Source organism: Nansenia antarctica (genome assembly GCF_963989245.1).
Source record: "Nansenia antarctica genome assembly, chromosome: 11".
Classification (NCBI taxonomy): domain Eukaryota; kingdom Metazoa; phylum Chordata; class Actinopteri; order Argentiniformes; family Microstomatidae; genus Nansenia; species Nansenia antarctica.
This window is the reverse complement of record NC_137681.1, coordinates 27,952,429-27,969,392: the sequence shown is the minus strand read 5'-3', so window position 1 is coordinate 27,969,392 and position 16,964 is coordinate 27,952,429.

Below are 16,964 nucleotides of genomic sequence, written 5' to 3'. Positions count from 1 at the left end.
CATTACGCGAGCTAGCTGCAGCTTGTGAATTTGGTGCCATGGAGGAACAAATGATTCGTGATCAACTGATTGAGCGTGTTGCTAATACACGCATACGAGACAGACTTTTGCTTGAATCGGACTTGTCTCTGGACAAAGCTACTTCAATGGCCTTACAAATCGAGGCTGGACTACGGAACTCCAACGTTCTCTCTGGAGCTACAGCTTCGGTGAGAGCCATCGAGAAACAGCCGACGAGGAGGAGGTTCGACAAGGGCAAGAAGAAAGATCCGACGACGACTGCACATGCCACGGTCTACAGCCAGCCAGCTACAACTGGGAATCAGCGCGCCTGCTTCCGATGCGGATCCACAGGACACTTAGCTAACAAGCCTACATGCCCGGCGGTTAAGGTGACTTGCAATACATGCGGAAAAGTTGGACATTTTTCCAAGGTGTGTAGATCGGCTCAAAAAGAGGTGCGTGAGGTAGTGGTGAATGACGTTACTGTGCTTTACATGCAGGGGGCCGTCGTGAATGATAAAATTATGTGTACTGTACGAGTTGATGCAAATGATCATTCCCATGATGTTGAGCTGATAGTGGATACAGGCTCATCTGTTTCTATTATTCCAGAGAGTACTTACCAGACACTTTTCCATACATGTGTCCTTGCTGAGCCTACAGTGAATCTGCTTACTTACTCCAGAGAGAAAATTCCTGTTAAAGGTTGCATGCATGCTACAGTTGTTCATAATGGACATTCAGTTACAGGTTCATTGATAGTGGTTGAATCAGGAAATGCATTGCTGGGACTAGATTTATTTGTAGCATTGCAGATGTGCATTGAGGGTAACAAAATTATTACTGTTAGCCCTGCTAGCTCTCCTACTGTGCTCCGAGCACCTACTGTACAGAGTACCACTCCACAGACCGAACCAGAGGTTCTAGTACAGGAGTTAGGGTGTGCAAAAGGTTTTATGCACAAAATACAGGTTAAACCAGATGCTGTGCCAGTACAGCAGAAACTGAGGAGGCTTCCGTTCTCAGTGAGGCAGGCTGTGACCGATGAGCTCGCAGATCTACAGGAAAAAGGCGTTATAGAACGTATAGACGCATCTCCATGGGTTTCCCCTATAGTTGTGACCCAGAGAAAGGGGGGAGGAAAGCCTCGCCTGTGTGTTGACCTCAGAGAACCTAATAAGGCAATCATCAGTGACTGTCATCCCTTACCGCACATGGATGAACTGTTCGCTGAGCTCCGTGGAGCCACAGTCTTTTCTACTATAGACTTAGCCTCTGCTTATCACCAGTTGCCATTGCATCCAGATAGCCGTGATTTAACTGCGTTTATCACGCATGAGGGTCTCTTTCGCTTCTGCCGAGTGCCATTTGGCCTCGCTTCTGCTCCTTCAGCTTTTCAGAAAATGATGTCGACAGTACTGACAGGCCTGCCAGGCGTACAGGCCTACCTGGATGATGTGATTTGCTACGGCGTCACACAGCAGGATCACGATGTCAGCCTACGGAGAGTGCTACATGCTCTAAATGAAGTGGGACTTAAACTGAACATGCACAAGTGTAAGTTCAACCAGAAAGCTCTGCGCTTCCTGGGCCACACTGTGTCCAAAGATGGTCTTCATCCTGACCAAGACGGGGTCAGTGCTGTGGCGAACGCGCCTGCCCCGCACGACACATCCTCCCTGCGGTCCTTCCTAGGACTTGCATCGTGGTATAGTAAATTCATACCTGACTTCTCTACTGTGGTGGAACCGCTACGTGCTACACTCAGGGAATCTACTGACACTAAGTTTGAATGGACAGCGGATGCAGAGTCCAGTTTTACTGAGGTTAAGAGACTGATTACTGAGAGTCCTACCTTAGCATTATATGATCCTGAGTTACCTACTTATGTCACTACCGATGCTTCTAACTATGGATTGGGGGCTGTAATGAGCCAGATTCACCCAGACAATACAGAGAGAACCATAGCTTTTGCGTCCAGGACACTTTCTCCTGCAGAGAGAAAGTACTCTACCGTCGAGCGTGAGGCGCTGGCATGCGTTTGGGCGGTGGAAAGGTGGAGAACCTACCTGTGGGGACATCGTTTTGTCCTACGCACAGACCACCAAGCATTGACAACCCTACTCACTTCCAGGGGTACGGGTCGCGCAGGTCTGAGAATAGCGAGATGGTCTGCACGTCTACTATGCTTTACTTATGATGTCACTTACCATCCAGGGAAACGTAATGTGACTGCTGACTGCTTGTCCAGACTCCCTCTGCCTTCGACAGGAGAGGTGGAGGAGGAGCCAGACATGGTGGCTACTGTGTTCACAGGTTCCTCACATGCCATATCTGTGACCGAGTTCACTGCTGCCTGTGAGGCCTGTCCTGAACTGACTCAACTGAGACAGCAGATACAGAAAGGTTGGCCAAAATGCAGTAAGAATGTGACAAAGGAACTTGCTCCATATTTTAGAGTGAGAGACGAACTGGCTGTGGATGAACTACTTGTCATGAGAGGCCCCGACCGTGTGGTTGTTCCTACTACACTACGGTCTAAAGTTGTAAATTTAGCTCATGAAGCGCATCAGGGAATAGTGCGTACTAAACAGAGACTACGAGAGCTATATTGGTGGCCGCAAATGGACAGATGTGTCCAGACATTAGTAGGCTCATGTGTACCCTGTCAATACAATGACAAAACAGCCAAAACTGCGCCTGCACCACTTACCCCAGTCAGTGGAACTGCCAGGTGGACCATGGGAGAAGGTGGCCATTGACATTGTTGGTCCCTTTGACTGTGCGACATGGGACTGCCGTTATGCTATTACACTCACAGACTATTACAGTAAGTGGCCAGAGGTGGCGTTTGTCTCTACTGTAACTACAGAGGCGGTTATTAGCTTCTTGACTACAGTGTTTAGTCGTGAAGGTAACCCTTCCTTCCTGGTCTCTGACAACGGATGTCAGTTTACCTCCCATGCTTTTGCAAGCTTTCTGGGAGAGAGAGAGATAAAGCACCTGCGTTCCAGTGTTTATTATCCAAGAGCCAACGGGGCTATTGAGAGATTTAATCGAGTTCTCAAAGAGTGTATTCAGACGGCTGAGAGAATGCACAAGCCATGGAAACATGCAGTAACAGAGTTCTTACTGAACTATCGCGCTACGCCGCATGCTACTACAGGAGCTACTCCCTTTGAGTTGCTGAGGAACAGAAAGATGCGTACAAAACTAAATGTCCTCCCTGTCTCACAACAAATTAAGTCACATGAGAAAGTGCAGGAGACAGTGAGACGCAAGCAACAGGAGAGTAAGGAGTACACAGACAGAATGAGGGGAGCGAAAGTGCCCATGTTCCAAGTGAATGACACCGTACGTGTCCGCAGACCGGAGCATGTAAAAAAGGGATCATCAAGATTCACAGAACCGCTGACAGTAGTTAGTAAAGCAGGACAGAATACATACCTGCTCAGTGATGGTCGAAAATGGAATGCATCCAAGCTTACACGCTTCCCCAAGGAGGCTCTGTCTGGCACCAGTGGTGAAAAGGAGATTGAGCTAGAGGAGTTCACGGTGCCCGAGACAGAGAATGTGTTTAATGAACCAGGTCCAAGAAGGAACCTGAGAGTCAGAAACCCACCTAGGTGGCTGGTAGACTTTGTGCCGTAGAGAACGTACTAAAAGGGTAGGATAGAACACGGTTCTAACTTAGTACAAAAAGGTCCTACAATGCAATGACAAAAGTGAATGTTCATTTCATGTTTCACTGTCATAAACTGTTTATTGTTGTTATTCATTATGCTGATTCATTCATTTTCATTTCCTTCGTTTTCAATTTATTTCAATTGTACTGACACCAGTCTACAGAATATTGCATTCGTTGAGGACTGTAATCCCTTTAAGAAAGGGGGAAATGTTGTGTCCTGTTTATACCGCCAGTGGGCGCTAGTATGCAAGTGATGTATGCAGTGACGGAAGTGATGTATGCACTTCCGGAGGTGAAGAACGGGAGTTGAATAAATGGCGAATTGAACAGCAGCTGCGTGTATCCCGGTCTCATTCTTTTACGAACTACTTTCTTACTACAGAATACCACACGTGTCAAGACAAGTGCTTTTAAAACCCCAATGATGTCCCGGGTCAACTGGACCCGAACACTACGAAAGGGTCCAAAAAGTGAACATCACACAAGGGTTAAGGACACATCATGTTATCGGGCCCAGGAGTGTGATTTAAACCAATCCCTTGCCAAGCAAAAGCCTGCTTTTTTGATGAACCTTGTTTTGTCGAGTAACGTTTTTTTCTCTCCTGTTTCTTGTTGCTTGGGGGTTCCTCTTCAAAATACAGGAGTCAATGCACTTATAACACACATGCAAAATATTTTGTGAAAGAGACAAAAAGACAAAAGAATACGTTATGTGAATGAAGGTAAGTAATAAGATATGAGTAGCTCTCGGCCACTTACATTTTTTCAAAGTAGCTCTCAGATGAAAAAAGGTTGGAGACCCCTGATTTATGCTGATACATGCCTGCCATCTAGTGGACATTTAAGGGTAGGACCAGGTAGGGGGATATTGCTTGTAACTAACACAATCCTCATTCCTTCCCTCTCTCTAACCTAATCCCATAGTAACCTTCATAATTCAGTTTTAGATATGTATTTTCTTTATGTGGCTAACACAACTCCAATTAAACTGCTTCATGAAGTTAAAGTTAATACATTTATAGTAATAATCACTTTAATAGTAATTACTTTGTTGTTTAGTATCAGGGAGGGAGGGAGAATGTATGACCATCTTTCTTCAGTAGGCCTACCATTTCTAGCTCATGTATATTTCTAATGATTCCTTATATGTCTTGTTATGATTCTTGTATATGATTCTTATTATGATTACATTTCTATTGGGATATTGCCTCAGGCATGGCTGTAAACATGCTTAGCTACTATATTTGTTGCTGTAATCGCAGTTGCTTCTAGCTATGATATTGTTAAGACCACTTATCTAGTTACACAATCTTCAGCATAACAAGTTCATAAGATATGAAAAATGCACAAGCAAAAGGAATGGAATCCAAATTATTTAATTTTTAAGTTTTGATGCATCCTCTGGAGGCGTCGTCACAGCCGCCACTGTGCCGGGCACTAGAGACAGGAGAGAGAGTTCATATGAGCTTCACCAGGCCTATCGCTACAGAATAGAATACGTCATTAGTTTAGTTCGTATGTCCTTGGTCTATGTGTTCTATATGTTGACTTACCTCTGCTGTGTCCATCGTCGTGAAGACGGTTACTGGGTCTCGTTGGACGGAGACTGTCTGCGTGGATTGAGAATCCGCTGGAGGAGGGAACGCTTCTTGGGCTTTGAAGCTCCGCTCCCCTCACAAGGCGTCGTCACAGCTGTCACTGGGCTGGCCGCTAGAGAGAGGAGAGAGAGTTCATATGAGCTTCACCAGGCCTATAGCTACAGAATAGAATACTTCATTAGTATGGTTAGTATGTCCTTGGTCGATGTGTTCTACATGTTGACTTACCTCTGCTGTGTCCATCGTCGTGGGCAACCTCAATGCCCTCCTGTCCTGGGGCTGGAGGCGGGACACTTACCTTCATATCCTCCTGTCTTGGAGCTGGAGGCTGGAGACCTACCTTGATGTCCTTACATAGGGGTAGTGTTAGTGTCCTTACATAGGGGTAGTGGTGGTCTAGTGGATAGTGAGTTGGACTTGTGATCGGAAGGTTGTGAGTTCAAATCCCGCCTGAAACCACACCACTACTAGTGTGCCCTTGAGTAAGGCACTTAGCCCTCAGTTACTCCAGGGGGAATGTCCCTGTAATTCGTAATTGTAAGTCGCTCTGGATTAAAGGCGTCTGCTAAATGGCTAAATTAATTAATTAATTAAATTAAAATGAATGTCCTGCTGTGGGGCTGGAGGCTGGACATTGGAGGGCACTGTATGAGAAGTTTACATTTAGTGAGAATGAGAGGGGTCCTCACCTTCCCTGCCTCGGGTAGCGGCTCCATCAGCTCCGTCCCCTCGCCGTAGGCCTGGACCAGCGCCAGCAGGTCTCGGGAGCGGACCGCCTCGTACAGCTCGGCCAGCTTGCCCGTTACCGTGGCACCGGTCTGACGGGCAAACTTATGATCCACATATTTAGCGTTGATGTACTCCTTCCTTGCCGTCCTGCCACAGAAAATAATATAGTTGGTTTCTACACTATTTCGTGTTTAAAATCTCCATGGCTATGATGTTGCCATATTTAGCATGTATTCTATAAAGGTTCTGCATTCTGTACAGTATGTTTGAATACGTTCACATCAAGTCACACAAATGATAAATGAAACCTGGCAACAACACAGTACAGTGTAAAAAGCAGGGGTCCAAAGTGGGACAAGAACATTCGAAAAGTGACCCTCTAGCATTGGCAACAATTACAGTGACGTGACAGTGGTCAAAGTCAACAGACCCTGTTGAACTCAGTGTCTTCAACCGACTGGAATCTGATTATGTAGAGACTCACATGTCACTTGACCGAGCGGGCTTTGGCGAGAGACTCGGGAAGTTCCCTTCCATGATGTCATTGAAACTACTGTTCCCTATGTTCTTGGCCAGCTAAGGAGAGAGAAAAGACAAATCAAATCAAATAAAACTACACATCCACAAGTCCACCTCTACAATTCCATAATTTAGAGCAGGCATACTGTCTCTACTGCTTAAAATGATTATTTAATAAAAGCTATTTACATTTCGACTAGTTACTAGGTCTCTAGGCAGGATAGTAAACATTAAGATTATCTAATTAGTGCCCCGCAGTGGTGTAGCGGTCTAAGCACTAGCCACTAGTGCAAGCTGCCCACCGGGGACCGAATCCCAGCTCGCCAGACCCGGATATGGCCGGGGCACACACAGGGAGCGGCATATTGAACGGCCGCTCCCGAGGGCGGTATAGGAATATTTCCGGACAAGGATCCGTCGCGCAACAGCGCCCCCGGTGTGCCGGAATAACGGTGCTGGGCTCGAGGAGCCAGTCAGCTAGTCTGCCTGGCGGCCTCCTCTGGGGCTGCGCGCCACGGGGTCGTGCGGCGGATCCTACGCAATAGGCAGGTGATAATTGGATGCTAGGTTGGGTTCAATTGGATACCAAATTGGGTGAAAAATTTATAAAATCTGAAAAATAAAATAAAATAAGATTATCTAATTAAAATACAGCAAAATGTAATATACCAAGAGCTCGGAAGACCCTAGCTTGTCCAGTTCCATAGACCGTATGCGGGAAATGTGGACGCCCATCTCCCTGTGGATCCCAGAGCACTCAATACAGGTCAGGATGCCCAGGTTAGTGGACAGCCACTTAGGCTCTGTGGAGGGAGACCAAAGCAGTTACATTATTTAAACACAAGAGGGCGCACGGTCCATTTTGACTTGATATCAAGTGGAAACAGTGCCCTTGAAAGCACTGTTTGGCACCAAGACAAATTAATCACAAATAATTAATCAAAAGGTATACAAAGGAGTTTGTAACACCATATTTGTATGGCTGAATGCATCATTTCACAAAATGTAACCATCAATAATATTAAAAAGAGAGGGATGGGGCTGAGGGAGAGGGATATTATTGTATATCATCATCCCCTTGTTATCATTGATGGAACGTGTTCCTGTTTTTTTGCTTTCTATTTGAACACATTAACAAGCAAAAGAAGGGGGGAGATAGAGAGAGACAGAGAGCGAGGTAAAGAGAGAGAAAATGAGTGAGAGTGAGAGGGGGTCGAGCTGCGTCATTTTTTTTGCTGCATTAAGAGAATACACAACAAGCCTGAGCGATGGGATCTGCCCGGGTAGCAGTAGGGTGGGAGGAGACCTGCCACAGGAAGTGGAATAGAGAAGGAGGATTCATCTCCTCAGGAAATAGATGCAGCAGTGCAGCACAGCAGCATGAAGCAGACAGGGTATGATGTGTCTGATGACCGTGGTAAACCCTATGAGGGCTGTGAGCTGGATTCTCTCTTTCTCTGTCTTGGGCTGGATTCTCTCTTTCTGTGACACGCATGCACGCACGCACACATGCACACACAAACACACACTTGGGCTTACCTGCAGCGCCACAGTCACAGCACACTTCGTTGCCCGGCATGCAGAGCACATCCTCTATGATGGCTTTGGTCAGGTCCTCCACAGAGTCCTCCCCCCCTGTACTCTCCTCCCCCCCGCGGAACACCATGTTCAGAGCCTCCTCCTTACTGTTGGTCAGCACAGAGATCCATCTACACACACATGGGTCAGTGAGAGTGAGTTGTTTTGATATGGTATGGTTCATGTTTTGATCACGCCCACTTCCACCATAAAAATGACCAGTTTCTGGGTGGATCTGCACAAAATCTGATATGCATGATCTTTGGACAAAAAAGGTATTTCCAGTATCTATGTTTCTTGAGATGAGCTGTGTAATAGTGTCACCCTGTGGTTAAGCACAACGATAGTTATGGAGATAGACTCCAGTTCTATGAGTGGAGCGGAGCCCCATAGGCGAGCTCTGCTCCTATTGGTTTACCCGCTACCTAAAGTAGCCAATGACTGAATTTTTCAATGCCTGCGCCCGCCTGGGGTGCTATATAAAGGGGCGTACTTCGCTCCATCATTCTCCCAAACATACAAAACAGCCGGGTTTGAACGAGTCGAAGTGGGCCAGCAGCCCTATGGGGCTCCGCTCCACTCATAGAACTGGAGTCTATCTCCATAACTATCGTTCTATATCGTGGAGCTCCGCCCCATAGGGGAGCTCTGCTCCTATTGGTTTAGGCGGAGCGAGCGAGGCCAAATGTACCCCCACTGAGACTATTAATCCGAAAACAATCTCAGCGGCACCCGGAGCTGACCACTGATGTTGGTTCAAGACAACCTTAAAAAGTTGGCCCAACCCACACCGAGTCTGCTCCACTGATCTAGCCCTTACGTGAGCACGCAGGGTTGTAGATCTAACGGAACATGTCCTGGAGGAGGGTCCCCTCCCCAGGCACATCCGTAATCATCCTGACAGCACTTGAATAGCATCCCCAACCAGGGTAATCCAAGTGCCATCCCCACTACATCAGTCCTCAGCAAACTGAGGACAGAATGAGAAAAGGATGAGGAAGAAATATCACTTACCTAACCCTTACGTTGGGTTGTTGATCTAACAGAACATGTCCTGGAGGAGGGTCCCCTCCCCAGGCACATCCGTATTCATCCTGACAGCACTTGAATAGAATCCCCATGACCAGGGTAATCCAAGTGCCCTTCCCACAACATCAGTCATCAGCAAAACTGAGGACAGAATGAGAAAGGATTGAGGAAGAATATCACTGACCTAACCCTTACGTGAGCACGTAGGGTTGTTGATCTAACGGAACATGTCCTGGAGGAGGGTCCCTTCCCCAGGCACATCCGTATTCATCCTGACAGCACTTGAATAGAATCCCCATGACCAGGGTAATCCAAGTGCCTTCCCCACTACATCAGTCATCAGCAAAACTGAGGACAGAATGAGAAAAGGATGAGGAAGAAATATCTTTCAAGTAATACCGTATAAAAAGTGATGGCGACGACCAAGACGCCGCCACACATATCTCCTCCACTCCCACTCCCCTGAGAATGGCCACTGATGTGGCCATGCCCCTGGTGGAATGAGCCCGAATGCCAGTCGGCACGGCTGCCCCTTCGATTCGTATGCGAGGCTAATAGCCTCGCAAATCCAAAGGGACAGCCTCTGCTTCGAGAGTGGTGTCCCGGCTTTCTGTCCGCCATAGCAGATCAGAAGCCGGGGAGAAGATCTCAGTCCTGCCGTGCGCTTCACATATTGTGCCAACGCGCGCACCGGACAATACAATGTAAAACGCCTCTCCCTCTCTCCGTCGTGAGGAGGAGGAAAAAAAGGCGCTCAGAGCACAGCTCTGAACCCTAAAAACCACGATTAACCGTAGGGATAAAAGCCGGGTTAGGGCGTAATACAGCTTTTGTTTCGTCATCAGATATGATCAAACAATCTGCCCGTGACGAGAGAGCGCACAAATCACTCACTCGCTCAGCCGTAGTCAAGGCGAGGAGTAGACTCGTCTTGAGAGACAATAAAACGCAACGACACAGTGACAATGGGTTCGAATGGGGGCACGCACAGCGCCTCTAACACAATCGACAGGTCCCATTTTGGCATTAGAGTCCTATGAGGGCGTCTAAGCCTACACAATCCAGTCAAAAAACGCTTAACCAGCGAATGACTGAAAAACCAGTGTCGTTGTCGCAAAACCCTCATGACAAGCTGAGATGGCAGCCGCGTAAACTTTAATAGTTCCCGCCGCCAATCCCTTGTCAACAGCGACTGTAAGAAGCACAAGAACGTTTCGACCCGACAACAGACAGGGTCAACGTCCTGTCCCTCACACCACTGTGTAAACTCGCCAGCGCGCCGCATATCCCTTTGCAGTGGATTGCGCGCGCGCACTCTGAATGGTCTGAATGACCGCGTCTGTCAGACCCCTGCGTTCTAACAATCCCTCTCAGTAACCAGGCCATGAGGGGCCCCCCTCATAGGCGGCCCCTTCACCAAGCCTCCGGCTTGAGAGAGTGCATCTTGTCGATGAGGTATGGGCCATGGGCCCTCTACCAACATCTCCATCAGTTCCGGAAACCACGGGGCTCCGGGACGGTCCGGGGCTACAAGAATTAACTCTAGCCTCTCTGACCTCACTCGTGCCAACAGTGGGAGGATAGATGTCAGGGGTGGGAACGCGTATAACAGGACCCTCGGCCATGGGTGGTGTGCGAATGTATCGACTCCCAATGGCGGGTTGTCCTGTTCGCGCAGGGAGAACCAAAGGTGACACTGCGCATTCGTCCGTGACGCAAACAGAACCACTTCTGCTTGCCCGAACCGTGCCCAAATCAGCGACACAATGGAGGGTGCTAACCTCCAGTCGTCGTCCCTCGGGCCTCCCCGTGATAACAGATCTGCTCCTTCGTTGAGCAGACCTGGAATGTGGAGAGCTTTCAGCGAACTCAGGCGACTCCGCGCGCGATGACACGCGGGTCTCTCCAGTAGCTCAGGTCGGTTTTGACCGACAATCAACTTGCGACGGCGTCTCACTGGAACCAGTCGCAGTCGTGCGAACCGCCTCTGCAGTCTGCGCATGTGTAACAGGCCTAAGGGGACCACTACATGGGCTGCAGACATCAGTCCTAGTAAGGACATCCTTGACAGAACGGTGATTGTATTTGTCACTCGACACACCCGGAGAGCTGACGTCAGTGTCGCTCTCCGTGGTGCCGATAAACTGGCCCTCATCTCGGCAGTATCCAACTGAATGCCTAGATAGGAAAACTGTTGAGCCGGCCACGGAGCACTCTCTGTCCAGTTTACAGCTAACCCCAGCTGAGTGAGGTGCTGCACCAGTGAGGTTGCGTCCCGAATGGCTCGATTTGGGCATTGGGCCAAGACCAGTAGGTCGTCGAGATATGCTAATATGCGTATCTCGTTTCGCCTCAGTGGTTCGAGTGCTGTCTGCACGCATTTGGAGAAAAAACGAAGAGCAAGCGCGTACCCGAAGGGCAGGCGCGTGTACTCGTAAACCTTCCCTTGGAAAGCAAAACGTAGGAAATTCCTGTGCCACTCTGTGATTGGCACACGAAATACGCGACCCTCAGGTATCTACGAAAGGGGCGTTTCGCCACTCTCTCGTTGAGGACCCTGAAATCTAGAATGGGTCTCATGTCTCCCGAATTCTTTGGGACAAGGAAATACGGGGAGTACCATCTCATGTCCCACTGGTCCCTCGGAACCAATGTCACTGCGCCCTTTGTTAGGAGATTCGTAATCTCCTCCTGAAGCGCACGTGTCTTTATCGGGCAGGACAAAAAACAGTCTCTCTCACGCCCCTGAAGGGCGGAGGAGGCTGAATGAACTGTAGTGCATATCCCCTCCTCAATGTCCTGTCTAGCCAGCCCGACAGAATACCTGTCCCTTCTAGTCATTCTGCATAACGCAACGACAGCGGCTGGACCGTCTGTTGTGGTGCAGTGGACAGAAAAAACTTGAATTTCTGTATGACCCCAGCCGCCGCTGCCCACCGAGGAGGTGGCACAGCCCAAGGTGGGGTCATTTCGAAAAGGATGGGCTGCCGTCTGTAAAGAGTGTTTGTTATGTGTAACAATGCTCTTTATTGACGCAGGTTTATTATGCCTGATAATCAAAGAATCGGCCGCACGCTCATGAGCTGGGCCAGGTCTTGATAGACATGGAGGGGTTTTTGATGTAAATAACGGTCCCTCTATACGGCTACATACAGGGGTGTTTAACCCGCTACGTGTCGTGATAGGGGTAAGTCTGTTAGGCAGAGAGCTGGCCACACGCCGGTAAGCTGGGCCAGTCTCCGGTTTGTTTCTAACCGGTAGCGAGTCGACCACACTCTGACAAGGCAGGTCGATCTCCGCTCTGGTAGATAACGGTCCCTCTATACGGCTACAGACAGGGGTGTTTAACCCGCCTCGTGTCGTGATAGGGGTAAGTCCGCTAGGCAGAGAGCTGGCCACACGCCGGTAAGCTGGGCCAGTCTCCGCCTTGTTTCTAACCGGTAGTGATTCGACCACACTCTGACAAGGCAGGTGGGTCTCCGCTCTGGTAGATACCATGGAAAATCCTCCTTAGGGATGGTTTGCCGTCTGTAAAGAGTGTTTGTTTTGAGTAACAATGCCCTTTATCGACGTAGGTTTATTATGCCTGATAACCAAAAAACCGGCCGCACGCTCATGAGCTGGGCCAGGTCTTGATAGACATGGAGGAGTTTTTGATGTAAATAACGGTCCCTCCATACGGCTACAGGCAGGGGTGTTTAACCCCCTTTGTGTCGTGATAGGGGTTAGTCCGCTAGGCAGAGAGCTGGCCACACGCTGGTAAGCTGGGCTAGTCTCCGCTTTGTTTCTAACCGGTAGCGATTGGACCACGCCCTGACAAGGCAGGCGGGTCTCCGCTCTGGTAGATAACATGGGAAAATCACCTTTACTGAAAAAGTAAGGTGGGGATTTTCCTTCCTTTGCCTCTTTATGAGGTAACAGCCATGAAGAGGAAACCGGTGGTGGGGTCATTACCGACCCCTCCGCCAGTGAAAACCGGGTCACGCTGCCGTGGGGGGCCGTAGCGGGCCCTCCCAGTGGTCAGCGGCGGGGGCTGGGGATGCCGAGTGGGGCATGGCTCCGTCGGTAGAGGTGGAGCCAGTGCCGCATCACGCCGAAAACTCCGTTTCGCAGCCGTTGACGGCCTAGTCGTCACCACGGCGGAAGAAGAAGAGGTGGACCAGGTACATCGTCGCGGCACTGAGCTTGCTCAGAAGCTCCTCCTCCGCTGCAGACAGACCGTTGGGTCGGTCTGTGGTGATCTTTCGCAATGGCGGCGTTAAACACGGCGATGTTATTCGCCGCCGCCGCCGCCTGCGCACCGAGCTCATCAGAGCTTTCTGATTCTGACACCGGCACCGACCACTCAGCTGGGTGAGGGCGGCATGATGTCAGGGCCGGCTGAGCGGGCGGGACCATCCCTACTTGGGGAGGTGCCTGCCCAGAACGCCGTTCTTGCTTGTCCTCCGCTGCTAGAAAATCGCAGCGGCAGGTGTCCCGGAGGAACTTCTTCGTGGTCGGCGGCGGACGATCCATCGCTGAAGGGAAAAGTCTCCTCCGCTGAAAAGTGTCCTCCGCTGCTTGGAAGTCGCAGCGGCAGGCGTCCCGGAGGAACTTCTCCATAGGCGGCGGACGATCCATCTTGAAGGGAAAAGTCTGGCGGGTCCTCCAGTCTTAGTAGTCGTCCTTCTCAGTCTTCAGATATAAACCCGTGCTGAACTTTTTGGGAGAATGATGGATACGATACGATAGTTCTTGTTCATGATTGGACAGCTCAGGGCTTGTGCCCTTTTCTATCCATCGTTTCGCTTGGATGTGGAGGTGTAGATGGAGGGGAGGAGCGGTAGCTGAGCCAATGGTAGATGGAGGGGAGGAGCGGTAGAGGAGCCAATGGCTTCCATAGGAGTTTTTTTTTTTTTTTTTTTTTTTCTCTTGATAGAAGATAGAAGAAGACAACAGGAAAAAGGCCAACATTGCTCAATAGTGCTTATGGGTGGATGCATGGAGGTTATTATCTAGTAATTGAAATAAAAATATAAAATCATAGAATCATATTGTCAGTCAGGATGTTGATGGTTATGGTGGATTGTTTTGCAGGATTATGGAGAGAGGTGTTCCGGTGGTCCATTGTGCTTCTTGAATTAACTGCGTCAGTGATGGATTGTTGATTGCTCGTTGGATATATTTCTGAGTGAGAATGGTGTTTCTTTGTTTGATGGTTTGGAGTCCGGACATGCTGTGGATGTATTGAGTGCTGATGTACATCGGGAGTCTGTATGCCATTTTTATTGCCTTGTTTTGGATGGTTTGGAGTCTGTTGAACTGGTGTTGTGAAGCTGTGGTCCAGGCTGGTGCTGCATATTCGAATAGTGATCTGATGTATGATTGGTAAACTTTGAGGATGTTTTTGATGGAGCGAAGTACGCCCCTTTATATAGCACCCCAGGCGGGCGCAGGCATTGAAAAATTCAGTCATTGGCTACTTTAGGTAGCGGGTAAACCAATAGGAGCAGAGCTCCCCTATGGGGCGGAGCTCCACGATATAGAACCATACTCAGGGTTGGTTTAACTAAACAAAAGCCTGGGCTACTAAAATACGTTTTTTAATATGTAAGTATCTTACATCACAAACTCCTGCTCATCCTCAGCCTGGAAGTGATATGTGCGATTAACTGTGTGAGAGAGAAAGATGACCCACAGTTTAGTTTATGCAACATCATACTGTACCTCTTGTGACACTAAACATTAACATTTTGTAAAAAAAAAACTCCTAGCCAAGTTTGGTACTGTCTCTGTAATCACTGTTGAGGTAGAAGATGTGTTTTTTTTTGTTAAGTTGTCCTCTGTGACCTCTCACTCATCAACTCGTGACGTTAGAATTATACGGTTCTATCTCCATTTTTGTCAAAATTTAGTTTTTTACATAATCTGATCCATTAGGTGTTTATTAATGCCTGTGTGGTGTTATTTTTAAAATGTTGACATTTTTTACTTAGTAATTCATAAAATACAAAGGTTCCATCTCACAAAACATAATGGAATGTAAAAACTTTGACGCTCAATATCTCTGAACTACCCTAAACGGAGATAGAACCTTATCATTCTAAGCTCCTCAACTGTGCTGTGCCGGTTTGTGATCCTAGTCCTTTTCAATTGAGTCAAGTCAAGAACTACCAGTAGTGTTGTAATTACGGGAGATGAGGTCAAAACATTTCTTGTCCTCCCCGGTGGGTTTGACCTGACAGGTGAGCAGGTTCAGTCTCACTGGCTGCCTATTGGACTAAATGACAGGAAGAGAATATTAAGAATTGAATGAGCTTAGCCAATGAAAGCTATATGCTATGAAGCAATAGTCCTTTTATTGTGGGTATATCTACAACCCTTTGCACCCACCCACACCCTCCTGAGGTGGTATGGCCACTTTACAGAGAAGAAACATAAATCACTCTGTGTGTGTGTGTGTGTGTGTGTGTGTGTGTGTGTGTGTGTGTGCATGCGTGTGTGACGGGGTGTATCTTTTCATGAATCACTCTCAGCTGGATGGCTCACGTTCATTTATTCTGTAGAAAACAGTGCATCAATTTCTGGACACGGGACTTGCAGGGTCATCGAGCTACATTCGCATCAGTGGTTAAGAATGAACTGAGCATACAGTAGTCACTCATACTACACAAATTATAACAATAATATGAAACAAAAATACAAAATGTGTAGACTACATAAATCTTCACTTGTGTGATCATATAGTGGTATTCATTTAACAACAACAACAAGAAATCATAACATCCAAATGCATGGAAAAACCACGCACTTGGAATACGCATGCGCACCACGTGCAACAATGGCTGCAACCTGACTGCTAGGTAAGCCGCAAGCGTGTTGCAAACTAGCGAGGTGGAAGACCCAACCTCATACAATACGGTCTACTAACAGAACAACAGACATATAATAACACAACAATAATAATATTACCTGTAGAAAACAGTGCATCAATTTCTGGACACGGGACTTGCAGGGTCATCGAGCTACATTCTAAAATGATGTTACACACGGACATTCACGTTAGCGCCATCATTGTTAACAACAGAAAACTCACATTAACAAACTTGTGATATGTTCCAAACTAACATACTATGAATGGGAAACTCAAAACAGCTATCTTACTTATCAAACATTCCAATAAAACATAGGTACATTAATAATCTCTTAAATTATATGCGATCTCAGACCCTGCAGAAAACATGACCTTACCGCATCAGTGGTTAAGAATGAACTGAGGGAGATCACGTTACGTCCCGTGCAATTGCACTGTCCAGCTATATTTACACAGCATCCGGGTCACGGACACAGCATCCGGGTCACGGACACAGCATCCGGGTCACGGACACAGCATCCGGGTCACGGACACACCCCGGATATACCACGTCATTAAACCCCTAGAGGGCGCAGTTTATACCTATTTTAGCTATAATTGAACTTGACCTTTCTACTCCGTTACACGTGCGTTGCTGTAGTTATGGATTATGGGTGATGTAGTACTCACTGTGGCATGTGAGATGGTGAGGATGCCACTCTTTACTGAACACTTCCTCCTTTGCCAGACCTTTCGTAACCTAGGTGACAAACATATCAAGTAATAATTGTTGTCCTTTTTTATCACCTAATCTATGTGGCAGCAACATGAAAACGTGGCAACAACGACCACAAATGAAGTTGTTACCAATGGTCCATAGAGGGCTGGTATGCTAGACCTTGATTAAGCTTATTTCAAGGATTAGACTAAAGATTGGCTTTTGACAATCTTCATCAGGCCACCTACCCGTCACTCTTCTTCATCAGAT